Source organism: Jaculus jaculus, chromosome X, assembly GCF_020740685.1.
Source record: "Jaculus jaculus isolate mJacJac1 chromosome X, mJacJac1.mat.Y.cur, whole genome shotgun sequence".
NCBI lineage: Eukaryota > Metazoa > Chordata > Mammalia > Rodentia > Dipodidae > Jaculus > Jaculus jaculus.
The window spans coordinates 50,472,784-50,487,892 of NC_059125.1; the positions used below are offsets into that span (position 1 = coordinate 50,472,784).

Sequence of the window (15,109 nt, forward strand, 5' to 3'; positions counted from 1 at the left end):
TCCCAGCACTCGGGAGGCAGAGGTAGGAGGATCGCTGTGAGTTTAAGGCCACCCTGAGACTACAGAGTGAATTCCAGGTTAGCCTGGGCTAGAGTGAGACCCTACCTCAAAAAAACTTTTTAAAATGAATGAATGAATGAATGAATAAAAATAAAAGCTGAGCCACCTCCCAGCCCTAAATTTGTAAATTCTCTCATTTTTTTGAGGGGGGGAGAGGTTTCAAGGTAGGGTTTCACTGTAGCTCAGGCTGACCTGGAAATCACTATGTAGTCTCAGGGTGGCCTCGAACTCATGGTGATGCTTCTATGTCAGCCTCCAAGTACTGGGATTAAAGGTTTGTGCCACCACATCAGGCTGCTTATAAGTTTAAAATATGGCACTTGGATGGCAGAGGTAGAAGGAGCGCCATGAGCTCAAGGCCACCCTGAGACTACGTAGTGAATTCCAGGTCAGCCTGGGCTAGAGTGAGACCCTGCCTCCAAAAACAAACAAACACAAAGAATACAGGGAGAAACAAAAGATGATCTTTGAAATATTAGTAAAAGAATGAGCCTATTTAATTTTTTTGGTAAGAATAGCTGGTTTAGTACGCTTCAAGGGAGCAGTAGGCTGCGCAGTGACTATATTATTCCAGTCTCTTTGTTGTTGTTTTGTCATTTTGTTGTTTTATTAAAAAATACTTTGGGGGGGCTGGAGAGATGGCTTAGCGGTTAAGCACTTGCCTGTGAAGCCTAAGGACCCCAGTTCGAGGCTCAACTCCCCAGTACCCACATTAGCCAGATGCACAAGGGGCGCATGTATCTGGAGTTCATTTGCAGTGGCTGGAAGCCCTGGTGCATCCATTCTCTCTTTATCTCTGCCTGTTTCTCTCTCTTTCTGTCTCTCTCAAATAAATAAGAATAAAAAAATATATTTTGAGGGCTAGAGAGATGGCTTAGTGGTTAAGGCGCACGTTTGTGAAGCCTAAGGACTCAGGTTCAATTCTCCAGGTTCCACATAAGCCAGATGCACATGATGGCACATGCGTCTGGAGTTCGTTCTCAGTGGCTAGAGGCCCTGGCATGCCCATTCTCTCTTTCTCTCTCTCCTTCCCTCTGTCTCTAATAAAAAAATAAATAAATAGTAGATTGTTAAAAAAATATTTTGTTGAGCCAGGCATGGTGGCACCCGCCTTTAATCCCAGCACCAGGGAGGCAGAGGTAAGAGGATCACTGTGAGTTAGAGGCCACCCTGAGACTACATAGTGAAATCCAGGTCAGCTTGAGCCAGAGCCATCTTTCCAGCCCAGGATTTCCATTTCTCTTTTGATACCTATATACTTCAGGGCATCAGCCTGGCTGTATTCATAGTCAAAACACAGCTCTTCACAAGTCTGGATGTGTCTCTTTGCAAAGATGCCTAACCTGTGGTCACCTTTAACCAACATAACTTTTGAAAAATATAGAATGCTTCATGAATTTGCATGTTATCCTTGCGCAGGGGCCATGCTAATCTCTGTATCATTCCAATTTTCAGTATATGTGCTGCTGAAGTGAGCACTAATTTTTTTTTAATTGGCCTTGATCTCAGTCTGTAACCCAGAAAGATCTTGAACTTGAGATCCTTCTGCCTCACTGTACTGTGTAGCTAGGATTATAGGCCTGTGCTGCCATGCCTGGTTGAAAAATATGTTTGCAATGTATAAAAATATTTATCACTTAAAACTATCTTGGAACCAGGCATGGTAGCCTACACCTTTAATCCTAGCACTCTGGAGGCCGAGGTAGGAATATTGCTGTGAGTTTGAGGGCAACTTGAGACTACATAGTGAATTCCAGGTCAGCCTGGGTTAGATTAAGACCCTTTCTCAAAAAAAAAAAAAAAAAAAAAGGCTGGAGGGATGGCTTAGTGGTTAAGGCGTTTGTCTGCAAAGCCAAAGGACCCGAGTTCAATTCCCCAGGACCCACGTTAGCCAGATGCACAAGGGGATGCACACATCTAGAATTCGTTTGCAGTGGCTGGAGGCCCTCGTACACCCATTGTCTCTCTCTCACTCTCCCTCTTTCTGTCAAATAAATAAATATTAAAAGAAAAGTAAAAATAAATAAAATATTTTTGGTTAACTAGTAATAGTGTTATCAAAGATAAATGATGTCCTAATGTAAAACTGAAATTACAAAAAATATAGTAATGTATTTGATATGAGTGAGGCCCAATACCAAAGATTCTTGCCCCTCCTTCCATAACTCTGAATATCTCCTTTGATGTCAGTTAACAGTTTGGATTTCAAGCAAGTGCCTTTAACCACTGAACCATCTTCACAGCCCAGGAGTTTGGATTTCATGAAAAGCAAAAATAGACATTGGACTACACTCCATTTCATGACCTGAGAAGCCTAATGAGATTCTGAGTCCTTTTCCTCATCCCAAATGTTTATTTCTCCAGAAGAAAAAAAAATCATGTACTGATATGAGAACAAAGTAATTGGAGAAAAACACTTTGTAATTAGTTTACAAATAAATTCATTTGGGGGCTGGAGAGATGGCTTAGCGGTTTAAAGCATATGCCTGTGAAGCCTAAGGACCCAGGTTCGATTCCCCAGGACCCACCAGATGCACAAGGGGCACATGCATCTGGAGTTCATTTGCAGTGGCTGGAGGCCCTGGTGCACCCATTCTCTCTCTCTCTCTCTTTATCTCTATCTCTGTGTCAAATAAATAAATAAGTAAATAAAATATTTAAAAAATATAAATTCATTTGGAGTAGATCTTTTGCAAAGATGGTGTCATGGATTGGCATCATGCTCACCCAGTTCATATGTTGAATTGAATCTCTAATCAGAAATGTGACAGTACTTGGAAATAGGATCTTTAAGCAGGTAATGATTTTGGGTTCATCCCAAGCACCCACAAAAACCAAGTGAGTTCACAATGATAGGGTCCTGATAGGTTAAGACCACATGAGTACACAGAAGAAGTTCATCTGCAGGCTGGAGAGATGGCTTAGCAGTTAAGGCATTTGCCTGCAAAGCTAAAGGACCCAGGTTCAATTCCCTAGGACCCACATTAGCCAGATGCACAAGAGGCAAACGCATCTGGAGTTTGTTTGCAGTGGCTGGAGGTCCTGGCGCATTCTCTCTCTCTATCTGCCTCTTTCTCTCTTTGTTGCTCTCAAATAAATAAATAAAAATATTTTTAAAAAAGAAAGAAAAGGATTTTAAAATATTTTATTTTTATTTATTTCTTTATTTTGACAGAGAAAGAGGGAGAGAGAATGACAGAATGGGCACACCAGGGCCTCCAGCCACTGCAAACGAACTCCAGATGCGTGTGCCCCCTTGTGTATCTGGCTAACATGGGTCCTGGGGAATCAAACCTGGGTCCTTTGACTTTGCAGGCAAATGCCTTAACCCCTAAGCCATCCCTCCAGCCCAAGAAAAGGATTTTAAAGCAGGTATGAAGGGCTGTGGATGTGACTCACAGGTACAGTGCACTCAACAAGGTCTTGGGTTCAATCTCCAACACTGTTTAAGTCTACAGCCATACCATTCTGAACGTGCCTAAATTCATCCGACCCTGGTTTCAATCCCAGCACTCCAGAGGCAAAGGTAGGTGGATGTCCATGAGTTCGAGGCCACCCTGAGACTGCAGAGTGAATTCCAGGTCACCCTGGGCTAGAGAGTGAGACCCTACCTCAAAAAATTAATAATAATAATAATAATAAAGCAATTATAAACCTTCATCAAAGAAGTACCTGCAAGGCATACTATGGATAAATTATGGTATATAACTTCAATTCCTAATTATTGGTTTGAACAAGCAATGGAAGGTTCTGAATAATTTCAAATGTAGAAACAGCACCCGTTAAGCCCCAAGGAAGTAGAAGATAAACAAAATTGTCTATTTTTATTACAAAATTTTTTCAACTGCTAATGAATGGTCAGGATTTTCAGGTGATTTCAAAACCAAACCCACAATGTTAAAATAAATTGTAGGGGCTATGAGTGTGGCTCAGTGGTAGAATAGGGACTTAATTTTTTTGGTAGCACATTTGTGCGTGCACACACACACACACACACACACACACACACACACTAATATTAAAATAAAACAAATTGAAGCTGGGCATAGTGGCACACACCTTTCATCCCAGCATTCAGGAGGCAGAGGTAGGAGGATCGCCATGAGTTTGAGACCACCCTAAGACTACCTAGTGAATTCCAGGTCAGCTTGGGCCAAAGTGAGACCCTACCTCGAAAAACAAAAATAACAACAAAAAATGGTAGAAATCCATTAGCATCTTGTTGATATGTGTGGAAGGGCAATTTTCCACATACAAAGGAAAGTGACTTTTTAAAAATTTTTTTAAATTTATTTATTTGAGAGCGACAGACACAGAGAGAAAGACAGATAGAGGGAGAGAGAAAGAATGGGCGCGCCAGGGCTTCCAGCCTCTGCAAACGAACTCCAGACGCGTGCGCCCCCTTGTGCATCTGGCTAACGTGGGACCTGGGGAACCGAGCCTCGAACCGGGGTCCTTAGGCTTCACAGGCAAGCACTTAACCACTAAGCCATCTCTCCAGCCCGAAAGTGACTTTTTTTTAAAACATTTTTTTTGTTTTGTTTTTGAGGTAGGATCTCACTCTAGCCCAGGCTGATCTGGAATTCAGTATGTAGTTTCAGGATGAACTCACTGTGATCCTCCTACCTCTGCCTTCCAAGTGCTGGAACTAAAGGCGTGCACTATCATACCCTGATAAACATTTTTATTGACAAGTTCCATAAATATAAACAATATAATATGATGATAACACGCTCCTACCACCTTCCCTTTCCCCCTCCTAAATCTCCCCTCCACTGAATCCCTTCTTTCCAACTAGTCTCTGAGAAGAGTGACTTTTTAATTTTTCATTTTTCAAGGTAGGGTTTTACACTAGCCCAAGCTGACCTGGAATTCACTATGTAGTCTCAGGGTGGCCTTGAACTCACAGCAATCCTCCTACCTCTGCCTCCCGAGTGCTGGGATTAAAGGTGTGCGCCCCCACGCCTGACAAGAGTGACTTTTTAAAAAAAACTTGAGAGACAGAAACAGGGAGAGAGAGAATGGGTGTGCCAGGGCCTCCAGCCACTGCAAACCAACTCCAGACACACTAACATGTGTCCTGGGGAATCGAACCTGGGTCCTTTGGCTTTGTAGGCAAATGCTTCAACCACTAAGCCATCCCTGCAGCTCTGAATCCCTTCTTTCCAACTAGTCTCTTTTTAAAATATTTTATTTATTTATTTATTTATTTATTTATTTATTTATTTAGAGAGAAAGAAGCATAGAAATAGAGAAAATGGGCATGCCAGTGCCTCTAGCCACTGCAAACAACCTCCAGATGCATGCACCACCTTGTGTATATGGCTTCACATGGGTACTGGGAAATTAAACCTGGGTCCTTTGGCTTTGCAGGCAATTGCCTTATCTACTAAGACATCTTTCCAGCTGTCTCTTCTATTTTGATTCCATTTCCCCTTCTGTTATGTGGGTCTTGTGTGGGTAGTGTCTGCTACTGTGAAGTTATGAATATCAAGGCCACTTTATGCCTGGATGGCAGCATTGTAAGCACTCCTTACCTTCATTTAGCTCTTACATTCTTTCCAACACCTCTTTTTCAATGGTCCCTGAGCCTTGGAGGGTGTGATAGAAATGTTTCATTTAGTGCTGAACACTCTACTATCATTTCTTCTCAACACTTTGGTAAGTTTTGAGTCACCCTAGTGGTGACTGCTATCTGAAAAGAGGAGCTTCTCTAACCAAAAGGGAGAGCAGCATTAATATATGGGTATAAATATAAAGATTTAGAAGGCACTTTGGTGGGTATAATACATCAGTTTAGCCAGACAACAGTAGTAGTTTCTCCCCTAGGGCTCATGACCTTCCCAGCCATAGGCTTTTGATTATGTTTCTTTTTTTTTTTTTTTTCTTTTTCGAGGTAGGGTCTCACTCTGGCTCAGGCTGACCTGGAATTCGCCATGGAGTCTCAGGGTGGCCTTGAACTCTCGGTGATTCTCCTACCTCTGCCTCCCGAGTGCTGGGATTAAAGGCATGCGCCACCACGCCCGGCTTGATTATGTTTTCAATACCAGGTATGAATTTCCTCCCATGGAACGGGCCTCAAGTCCCTAAAATAAATTTCATAATTCATAATTTACCCTTCTCAGAGTCCATTTTCTCAATTCGTTGCTTAAATGGATAAGAACCTAAAAGTTGAGGTTCACAGGCCTGGGGGGCTCCTAAGCCCCCAAATCCTGAATCAGTATGAGTGGAGAATCGTTTCCCTATAGTTTTGCTCATGCTGGCTCCCCCACGGCCCAGCAACTAGAAGCCCTTTCCAGCAGCTGCGGGCCAATTGCGCTCCAGTTCCCTCCTGTTTTGCGGCTGGGGTCTCACCTGCGTTAATAATTCCTTACACACATTTGCTTTTCGGGAGAAGAGTGTATTGTGCGTCATCTTGCCTCTTCACCCCCCTCCCCCAGGTTTCTTTGGCATGGCTCTAGTCCTGCCTTCTTAATTGGAACTCTCTCCATTGATTAATTTTTTTGGTGAATTTTATTTATTTATTTGAGCGCGACAGAGAGAGAGAGAATGGGAGCACCAGGGCCTCCAGCCACTGCAAACGAACTCCAGCCGCGTGCGCCCCCTTGTGCATCTGGCTAAAATCAGTCCTTGGGAATGGAGCCTCAAACCAGGGTCCTTAGGCTTCACAGGCAAGCGCTTAACCGCTAAGACGTCTCTCCAGCCCCAGTGATTAATTTTAACAGAAAAGTCTCCTCAAAAACATTTTCTAAAGCCGGGCGAGGTGGCACACACCTTTAATCCCAGCTCTCGGGAGGCAGAGGTTGGAGGATCACGGTGAGTTCAAGGCCAGCCTGAGACTCCATAGTGAAATCCAGGTTAGCCCAAGCTACAGTGAGACCCTACCTTGAAAACTAAAATAAAAATAAAATAAAATAAAATAAAAACATTTTCTAGAGCCAGGTGTGGTCGCACATGCCCACCCAGCACTCGGGAGGCAAAGGCAGGAGAATCGCCATGAGTTCAAGGCCACCCTGAGACTACATAGTGAATTCTATGTCAGCCTGTGCTAGAGCAAGACCCTACCTTGAAAAACCATTAAAAAATATTTTTTTCATGTTGTCAGGATATCACACATGGATTACATGATTTTATTAGTGTGGAAATTTAAGAAATAATATATTTAGCCGGGTGTGGTGGCGCACTCCTTTAATCCCAGCACTCGGGAGGCAGAGGTAGGAGGATCGCCGTGAGTTCGAGGCCACCCTGAGACTCCATAGTGAATTCCAGGTCTGCCTGGACCAGAGTGAGACCCTACCTCAAAAAAAAACAATAAAAAATAATAATATGGTTAAGAAATTAATAAAAGTATTTTTCCTTAGGCTTCAACAAATGTTTCTTTTTCTAGCCAGGAATTGGTGCGCTGTTTTTGAACTCACAGCATTCCTCCTACCTCTGCCTCCTCAGTGTTGGGATTAAAGGTGTGTGCCAGCATGCCCAGCTGTTTTTAAATTTTATTTCATTAATATATATTCATTTTACAAAATAATGGACTTCATTATGACTTTTTTTTGTTTTTGTTTTTGTTTTCAATAGGTAGGGTCTCACTGTAGCCCAGGCTGACCTGGAATTCACTATGGAGTCTCAGGGTGGCCTCGAACTCATGGCGATCCTCCTACCTCTGCCTCCCGAGTGCTGGGATTAAAGGTGTGTGCCACCACACCCAGTTCCCAGTTTAACTATACTTTTTTTTTTTTTTGAGGTAGGGTCTCACTCTAGCCCAGGCTATCCTGGAATTCACTATGTAGTCTCAGGGTGGCCTCGAACTCACGGAGATCCTCCTACCTCTGCCTCCCAAGTGCTGGGATTAAAGGCATGCACCACCATGCACAGCTCATTGTGACATTTTTATACATATATAATTTATTTTGATCATATTTGCCCCATTTTTGGTCTCTTTTTATTTATTTATTTTTTTATTAGCATTTTCCATGACTTAAAAAAAAATCCCCTGTTAATTCCCTCCCCCCCACACTTTCCCCTTTGAAATTCCATTCTCTATCATATTACCTCTCCATCACAATCATTGTACTTACATATATACAATATCAACCTATTAAGTATCCTCCTCCCTTCCTTTCTCTCCCTTTATGTCTCCTTTTTAACTTACTGGCCTCTGTTACTAAGTATTTTCTTTCTCACGCAGAAGCCCAGTCATATGTAGCTAGTATCCACATCATTTTTGGTATTTTTTTGAGGTAGGGTCTTACTCTAGTCCAGGCTGACCTGAAATTCACTATATAGTCTCAGGGTGGCCTTGAACTCATGACAATCCTTTTACCTCTGCCTCCCCAGTGCTGGAACTAAAGGCGTGCACCACCACACCAGGTTCCCTTTTATTTCTCTTGCTTTCCCTGCCCACTTCCACTAGTCACCTTCTGCCTCCTAAATCGTCTCTCTTCTACATTCTTGAATTAAAAAGAAAAACAAATCTATAGATTCTGCAGATGGTGTTTTTTGTTTTTGTTTTTGAGCCAGTCTTTTTTTCACTGTTTTTGGATCAGGTGGGGCTCTGAAAATTCTTGGGACTCTGCTACCCTGCTGGATTAGGTTACAAGCCCATGCTATACATCCAGCTGTTATACGTGGGATCTGGAGACATGAATTTAGGCAGTCTCAGCCTCATACTTGTACAGGAAGTGCACTTAAGTATTGAGCCATCTTTCCAGCCCCTATATTTGTGTTTTTGTATCTGGTTTATTTGGCTTAATGTGATAATCTCCAGTTCCATCTATTTTCCTGAAAATGTTATCATTTCATTCTTTTATGGTTGAATACAATGGAGTACCAGGGATTAAACCCAGAAGCCTCCTACATACTACATCAACAAGTTACTGCTGAGCTAAACTATAATCCCAGCACATTTTTTTCCTGCTTGATTTTTTAAAAGATTTATTTTTATTTTATTTATTTATTTATTAGAGACAGAGAGGGGGGGAGAGAGAATGGGTGCACCAGGGCCTCTAGCCACTGCAAATGAACACCAGATGCATGCACTGCCATGTGCAGCTGGCTTATGTGGGACTTGGAGAATCGAACCTGGGTCCTTAAGCTTCACAGGCAAGAGCCTTAACTGCTAAGACATCTCTCCAGCCCCAAACATGGTTTTATTTTGTTTGCTTGCTTGTTTTGTTTTTTTCTCAGGGTGGCCTCAAACTCACAGTGATACTCCTATCCCTGTCTCCGAAGTTCTGGGATTAAAGGTGTGCACCACCATGCCTGGCCAAACTTTAAAAAATGTAATTTGAGCCTCTTTTCCCAGGCACCTGAACAATGCACCTAGATCATTCCTGACTGACTGATTGAGTCAGGGTCTGGCTATGGGGCCCAGACTGGCCTCAAACTCCTAATCCTCTTGCCTCATCCTCCCAGGCATGAGACACCATGCCTGGCTCATTCATGACTTTTTAAAAAATTATTTATTTATTTATTTATTTGTAAGCAGAGGGAGAGAGAGAGAGAGAAGAGAGACAGACAGAGAGAATGGGTGTGCCAGGGCCTCCAGCCACTGCAAGCAAACTACAGATGCACGTGCCCCTTGTGCATCTGGCTTACGTGGGTCCTGGGGAATTGAACCTGTGTCCTTTGACCCAGCACATTTTCTTCATCCATTCATCCACTGATGAGTGTTGATGCTGATTCTGTAACTTGATTTATTGTGAATAGTGCCACAAATAAATATGGATATGCTGGTATCACTGTTGTATGCTGATTTACAGTCCTGAAATGCATCCATAGGGGGTATATCTAAATCATATAACAAGAATAGGTAGCATTTTAAAATATTTATTTGTTTGTTTATATGTGTGCCTTAGGCCTTCTTGCCTTTGCAGATAGATGCTTGTGCCACTTTTCATGTCTGGCTTACATGGGTAGCTTGGAAACTGCTATCTTCCCAGACCTGTGGTAGCCTTTTTTTGTTTTGTTTTGTTTTGTTTTCAAGGTCTCAGGGTGGCCTTGAACTCACAGCAATCCTCCAACCTCTGCCTCCCAAGCGCTGGGATTAAAGGTGTGCACCACCATGCCTGGCTAAAATAGCTCTTTTTTTTTTTTTTTTTTTTTTGAGGTAGGGTCTCACTCAAGCTCAGGCTGACCTGGAATTCACTATGTTGTCTCAGGGTGGCCTTGAACTCATGGCGATCCTCCTACCTCTGCCTCCCAAGTTAAAATAACCTTTTGTTTGTTTGTTTTTTCAAGGTAGGGGCTCATGCTAGTCCAAGCTGACCTGGAACTCACTATATAGTTTCAGGGTGGCTTAGAACTCTCAGCGATCCTCCTACCTCTGCCTCTCAAGTGCTGAGATAGCTTTTTTTTTTTTTTTTCCGAGGTAAGGTCTCACTCTAGCCCAGGCTGACCTGGAATTCACTATGGAGTCTCAGGGTGGCCTTGAACTCACGGCGATCCTCCTATCTCTGTCTCCCGAGTGCTGGGATTAAAGGCGTGCACTACCATGCCCAGCTAGTAAAAATTTCTTATTGTCAACTTTTATTTGTTGTTGTTTTTTGAGGTAGGGTCTCACTCTATCTCAGGCTGACCTGGAATTCACTATGGCGTCTCAGGGTAGTCTCGAACTCACGGCAATCCTTCTACCTCTGCCTCCCGAGTGCTGGGATTAAAGGCGTGTGCCACCACGCCCGGCTGAGACAGCTTTTTGTTTTGTTTTGTTTTGTTTTGTTTTGTTTTGTTTTGTTTTCTAAGGTAGGGTCTCACTCTAGCTCAGGCTGACCTGGAATTCACTATGTAGTCTCAGGGTGGCCCCAAACTCTCAGCAATCCTCCTACCTCTGCCTCCCGAGTGCTGGGATTAAAGGCGTGTGCCACCACGCCCGGCTTGAGATAGCTTTTTAATTGGAGAAAATCTAAAGCAATTTTGCCACATTGCTTCAAATCTAATCCAAAAACCAGTTTATAGAAGCCAGGCATAGGAGTTTGTGTATGTAATGCAAGAACTGAGGAGACTAAGGCAGGAAGATCACAAGTCTGAGGCCAGCCTTAACTACATGAGACTCTGCCTTAAAAAAAAAAAAAAAAAACTATATTGAGGGATTGGAGAGATGGCTCAGTATTTAAGGCACTTGCCTGCAAAGCCTAAGGACTCAGGTTCCATTCCCTAGTACCCACGTAAACCAGATGCACAAGGTAGTGCACATGTTTGGAGTTCATTTGCAGGGGCTAGAGGCCCTGGTACACCTATTCTCTCTCTACCTGCTTCTTTCTCTCTCTCTCAAACAAATAAATAAAACATTTAAAAAATTATAATGAAATCGGGTATGGTGGTGCACACCTTCAGTCCCAGCACTTGGGGGCAGAGATAGGAGGACTGCTATGAGTTCGAGGCCAGCCTGAGACTACATAGTGAATTCTAGGTCAGTGTGGCCTAGAGTGAAACCTCAACAAAAAATTATAATGAAAAGGGGAAAAATTCCTTTTTCTTTAGTTGTTATATAATTCTTATAAAATGTAGATATAAGTATATTATATATATGTATGCATATGTATGTGTGTGAAGCATTAATTATTAGTATAGCTAGGCTGATACAAATCATATATAAATAATGTAAGAATATGAGTTTATTTTTAATTTATGAGAGAGAGAGTACTGACACGCCAGGGCCTCCAGCCACTGCAATTACACTCCAGATGCATGTGCCACCTTGTGTGCATGTGCGACCTTTCACCCTTGTGCCACTTTGTGTGTCTGGCTTACATGGGATCTAGAAAGTGGAACATGAGTCCTAGGCTTCACAGGCAAGTACCTTATTTGCTAAGCCATCTCTCTTGCCCCAGAATATGAGGTGTTTTTTTTTGTTTTTTTTTTTTTTGTTTTTTTGAGGTAGGGTCTCACTCTAGCCCAGGCTGACCTGGAATTCACTATGTAGTCTCAAGGTGGCCTTGAGCTCACAGTGATCCTCCTACCTCTGCCTCCCAAGTGCTGGGATTAACAGAATATGAGTTTTGAATGTACCATAGTTGGAGTGTGCTTCTCCAAAAATGAGTGAAAATTGTGTGTGTGCATATATATATATATAAAACACATATAGCTAATTAATGCAAGAAAACATGAAATTTAGATGATAACCTAAGACTAATAATCTTTGTATCCATTATTTGTTTGTTTTGAGAGAGGGTCTTATTCTGTAAGCAGGCTGGCCTTAAACTCATGACAATCCTCTTATCTCAGCCTCCCAACTGCTGGGATTATAAATTTGAGCCACCATACCCAGCTGTAAATGTTCTGAAGATGATGACCGACTGTTTATTATACCACTATAGACCTTATTAACTTAAGTACTAAAAGTTTATATGAAGGGCAAGCAAGCACCTGACCACTGAGCTACAACCCTACCCCCTTAAGGTTTAATTTTTTGTTAGTACTAAGGATTGTATTTAGGGCTTTGCACATGCTAGGCAAGCATTCTACTACTGAGTTATAGCCTCAGCCCCTGCTTTTGTTTCTCATTGGCAGAGATTTGTCCCATGTGGAAGGTTTGCTGGTATGAGCTTGTGTGTATGCATACACAGGCTATTTGTGAACGTGAGTTTCATGAGCAGGCACAAAATTAACCTAGGGATCTAGTATAGGAAAAGGCCAGACTTGACTCAGATATCTGTCATGATTCAGTATGGTATACATTCCCATATTCTCTTGCTTTCTCAAGTATGAGCCACTGCTTTTTACTGAAATGTCTATTAACGTTATCAGACTACAGAGTAATCAAACTACGAGTTTGCAAGTAAGATAATATCAAGTCAATTGTCATCCATGACCCATAATCCTTTTATATTTTAACTCAAATACAAGTGTGACAGTGAACTTTAACTTTCAAAATGTTCTGACGAAGAATTATTAGCCAAGTCAGATAATCGATTGTCCACAAGCGAACTCTCAATTGTGATGAGGTAGCAACCATCAACAGTACCACCTTCTCTGGAGGTCGTGCCCTCCACCCATGAGGCTTCCCACTTCATATGAAAAGTATGAACAACAAGGGACAGAAGAGCCACCGTTCATTGTTTCTTTTATTTTTTTTAATTTTTTTTAAATTTATTTATTTGAGAGTGACAGACACAGAGAGAAAGACAGATAGAGGGAGAGAGAGAGAATGGGCACGCCAGGGCTTCCAGCCTCTGCAAACGAACTCCAGACGCGTGCGCCCCCTTGTGCATCTGGCTAACGTGGGACCTGGGGAACCGAGCCTTGAACCAGGGTTCTTAGCTTCACAGGCAAGCGCTTAACCGCTAAGCCATCTCTCCAGCCCTCATTGTTTCTTTGATTCTTGTTATTTTCATAGTATTTTAAATACCTGATTTCAATTTTACAGCAACAACAAACATCAATGTTTATTCTGGTCGGTAACTGTGCCCCAAGTTGCATGTATTAATGACTTCCAACACGATCTCTAGGAATAATTCGTAGTTCTGAACCGTGCTTTAGAAAAACATTTCCAGCAGTCTGAGCAGGATTTATTCCTATTCCATCATTGGTAATAATTGCACTTGTTGCTGCAGGAACTTTAAATTCTTTTGCTGCAAACTTTAAGAGTGCTGTAAAAGGTGTACTTTCAGGGACACTGAGTCATGGGGCTTGCAGCTGCAATCACTGAGCGACTTTGTAGGGCAGCTGCGGGTCCGACGTGAGTGTGATCTTAAAGGACACCTTCGACATGGTGGAGCCGCACCGACGCCCCGCAGCCCGGGTCAAGCCACTGCTTTTTAGAGAGGGTTTCATATGAGGGGGATTTATGTAAACACTACATAGCTTCCTGACTGCAGATGCAATGTGTCCTGCTGCGTCACACTGCTGTCACCATACCTTCCTTTCCAAGATGGCTTGTATCCCTCACATTGTGAGCCAAAATGAATCGAAATCTTTTCTCCCTTAAGTGGCGTTTTGTCTCACAACAATGAGATTGGGACTGGAAAGATGTTTCAGTTGTTAAAGGAGCTTTCTTGTAAAGCCTGACAAGTAGGGTCCCAGTTCCCACATGAAGTCCAGAAGCACAAAGTGGTGTATATGTCTAGAGTTCATTTACAAGAGGCACTGGCGTATCCACAGTGTCTCTCTCTCTCTTTTTCTCTGCTTACAAATAATAAATTATATATATATATACATATATATATCTTTTGAACTTTTTCATTTATTTACTTTTTTATTTATTTATTTGAAAGAGGCAGATAGAGATCAAAAAAGAGAAAGAGAAAGAATAGGCGTACCAAGGCCTCCAACTGGAGTTTGCAAACAAACTCCAGATGCATGTCACCTTGTGCATCTGCATCTGGCTTATGTGGGTCCTGGGGAATCATACCTGGGTCCTTTGGCTTTCAAGGAAGTGCCTTAACTGCTAAGCCATCTCTCCAGCCCATATACCTTTATTAATTATTTTTTTTTATTTTTGGAGGTAGTGTCAGTCTAGCTCAGGCTGACCTGGAATTCACTATGTAGTCTCAGGGTGGCCTCAAACTCACGGCAATCCTCCTACCTCTGTCTCCCAGAGTGCTAGGATTAAAGGTGTGCGCCACCACGCCCGGCTCATATACCTCTTTTTTTTTTTTTTTTTTAGACGGGACCTCCCTGTGCAACACAATGTGTTATTGTTCTCAAGAACCTCTTACCTTTGCCACTGGAGCCTCTGTGTCAAGCTACAACACACATTTGTTTATCTCATGCTTCCTGTGATTTTAGATCCTGACCCCTGGTTGCATAAGTTTGCCACCCATGGTGCCAGCTGGGGTTGTGGCCTCCTCTGAACATTCAACTGGTAAAGAATCCAGTTGTGAGCTGGCCCAGGTTGATCTGGAATTCACTAAGTAGTCTCAGGATGATCTCAAACTCACAGTGATCCTCCTACCTCAGCCTCCCAAGTGAGTGCTGGGATTAAACGCGTGCGCCACCACGCCTAGCAAATTTAGACATTTTTATTCGAGGTAGGGTCTTGCTTTAACCCAGGCTGACCTGGAATTCACAGTATGGTCTCAGGCTGGCCTAAACTCATGGTGATCCTCCTATCTTG

General features: G+C 42.6%; 1 non-coding gene and 1 pseudogene across 1 annotated transcript; both read right to left on the reverse strand.

The window, feature by feature from the left end:
• Positions 1-1,434: 1,434 nt before the first annotated feature.
• Positions 1,435-1,539, reverse strand: LOC123456852. Its single transcript, XR_006634727.1, has one exon. It is a non-coding gene; the product is annotated as a U6 spliceosomal RNA (small nuclear RNA).
• An 11,926-nt stretch (positions 1,540-13,465) lies between these two features.
• LOC123456733 lies at positions 13,466-13,764 on the reverse strand (annotated as a pseudogene).
• Between the last annotated feature and the right edge of the window lie 1,345 nt (positions 13,765-15,109).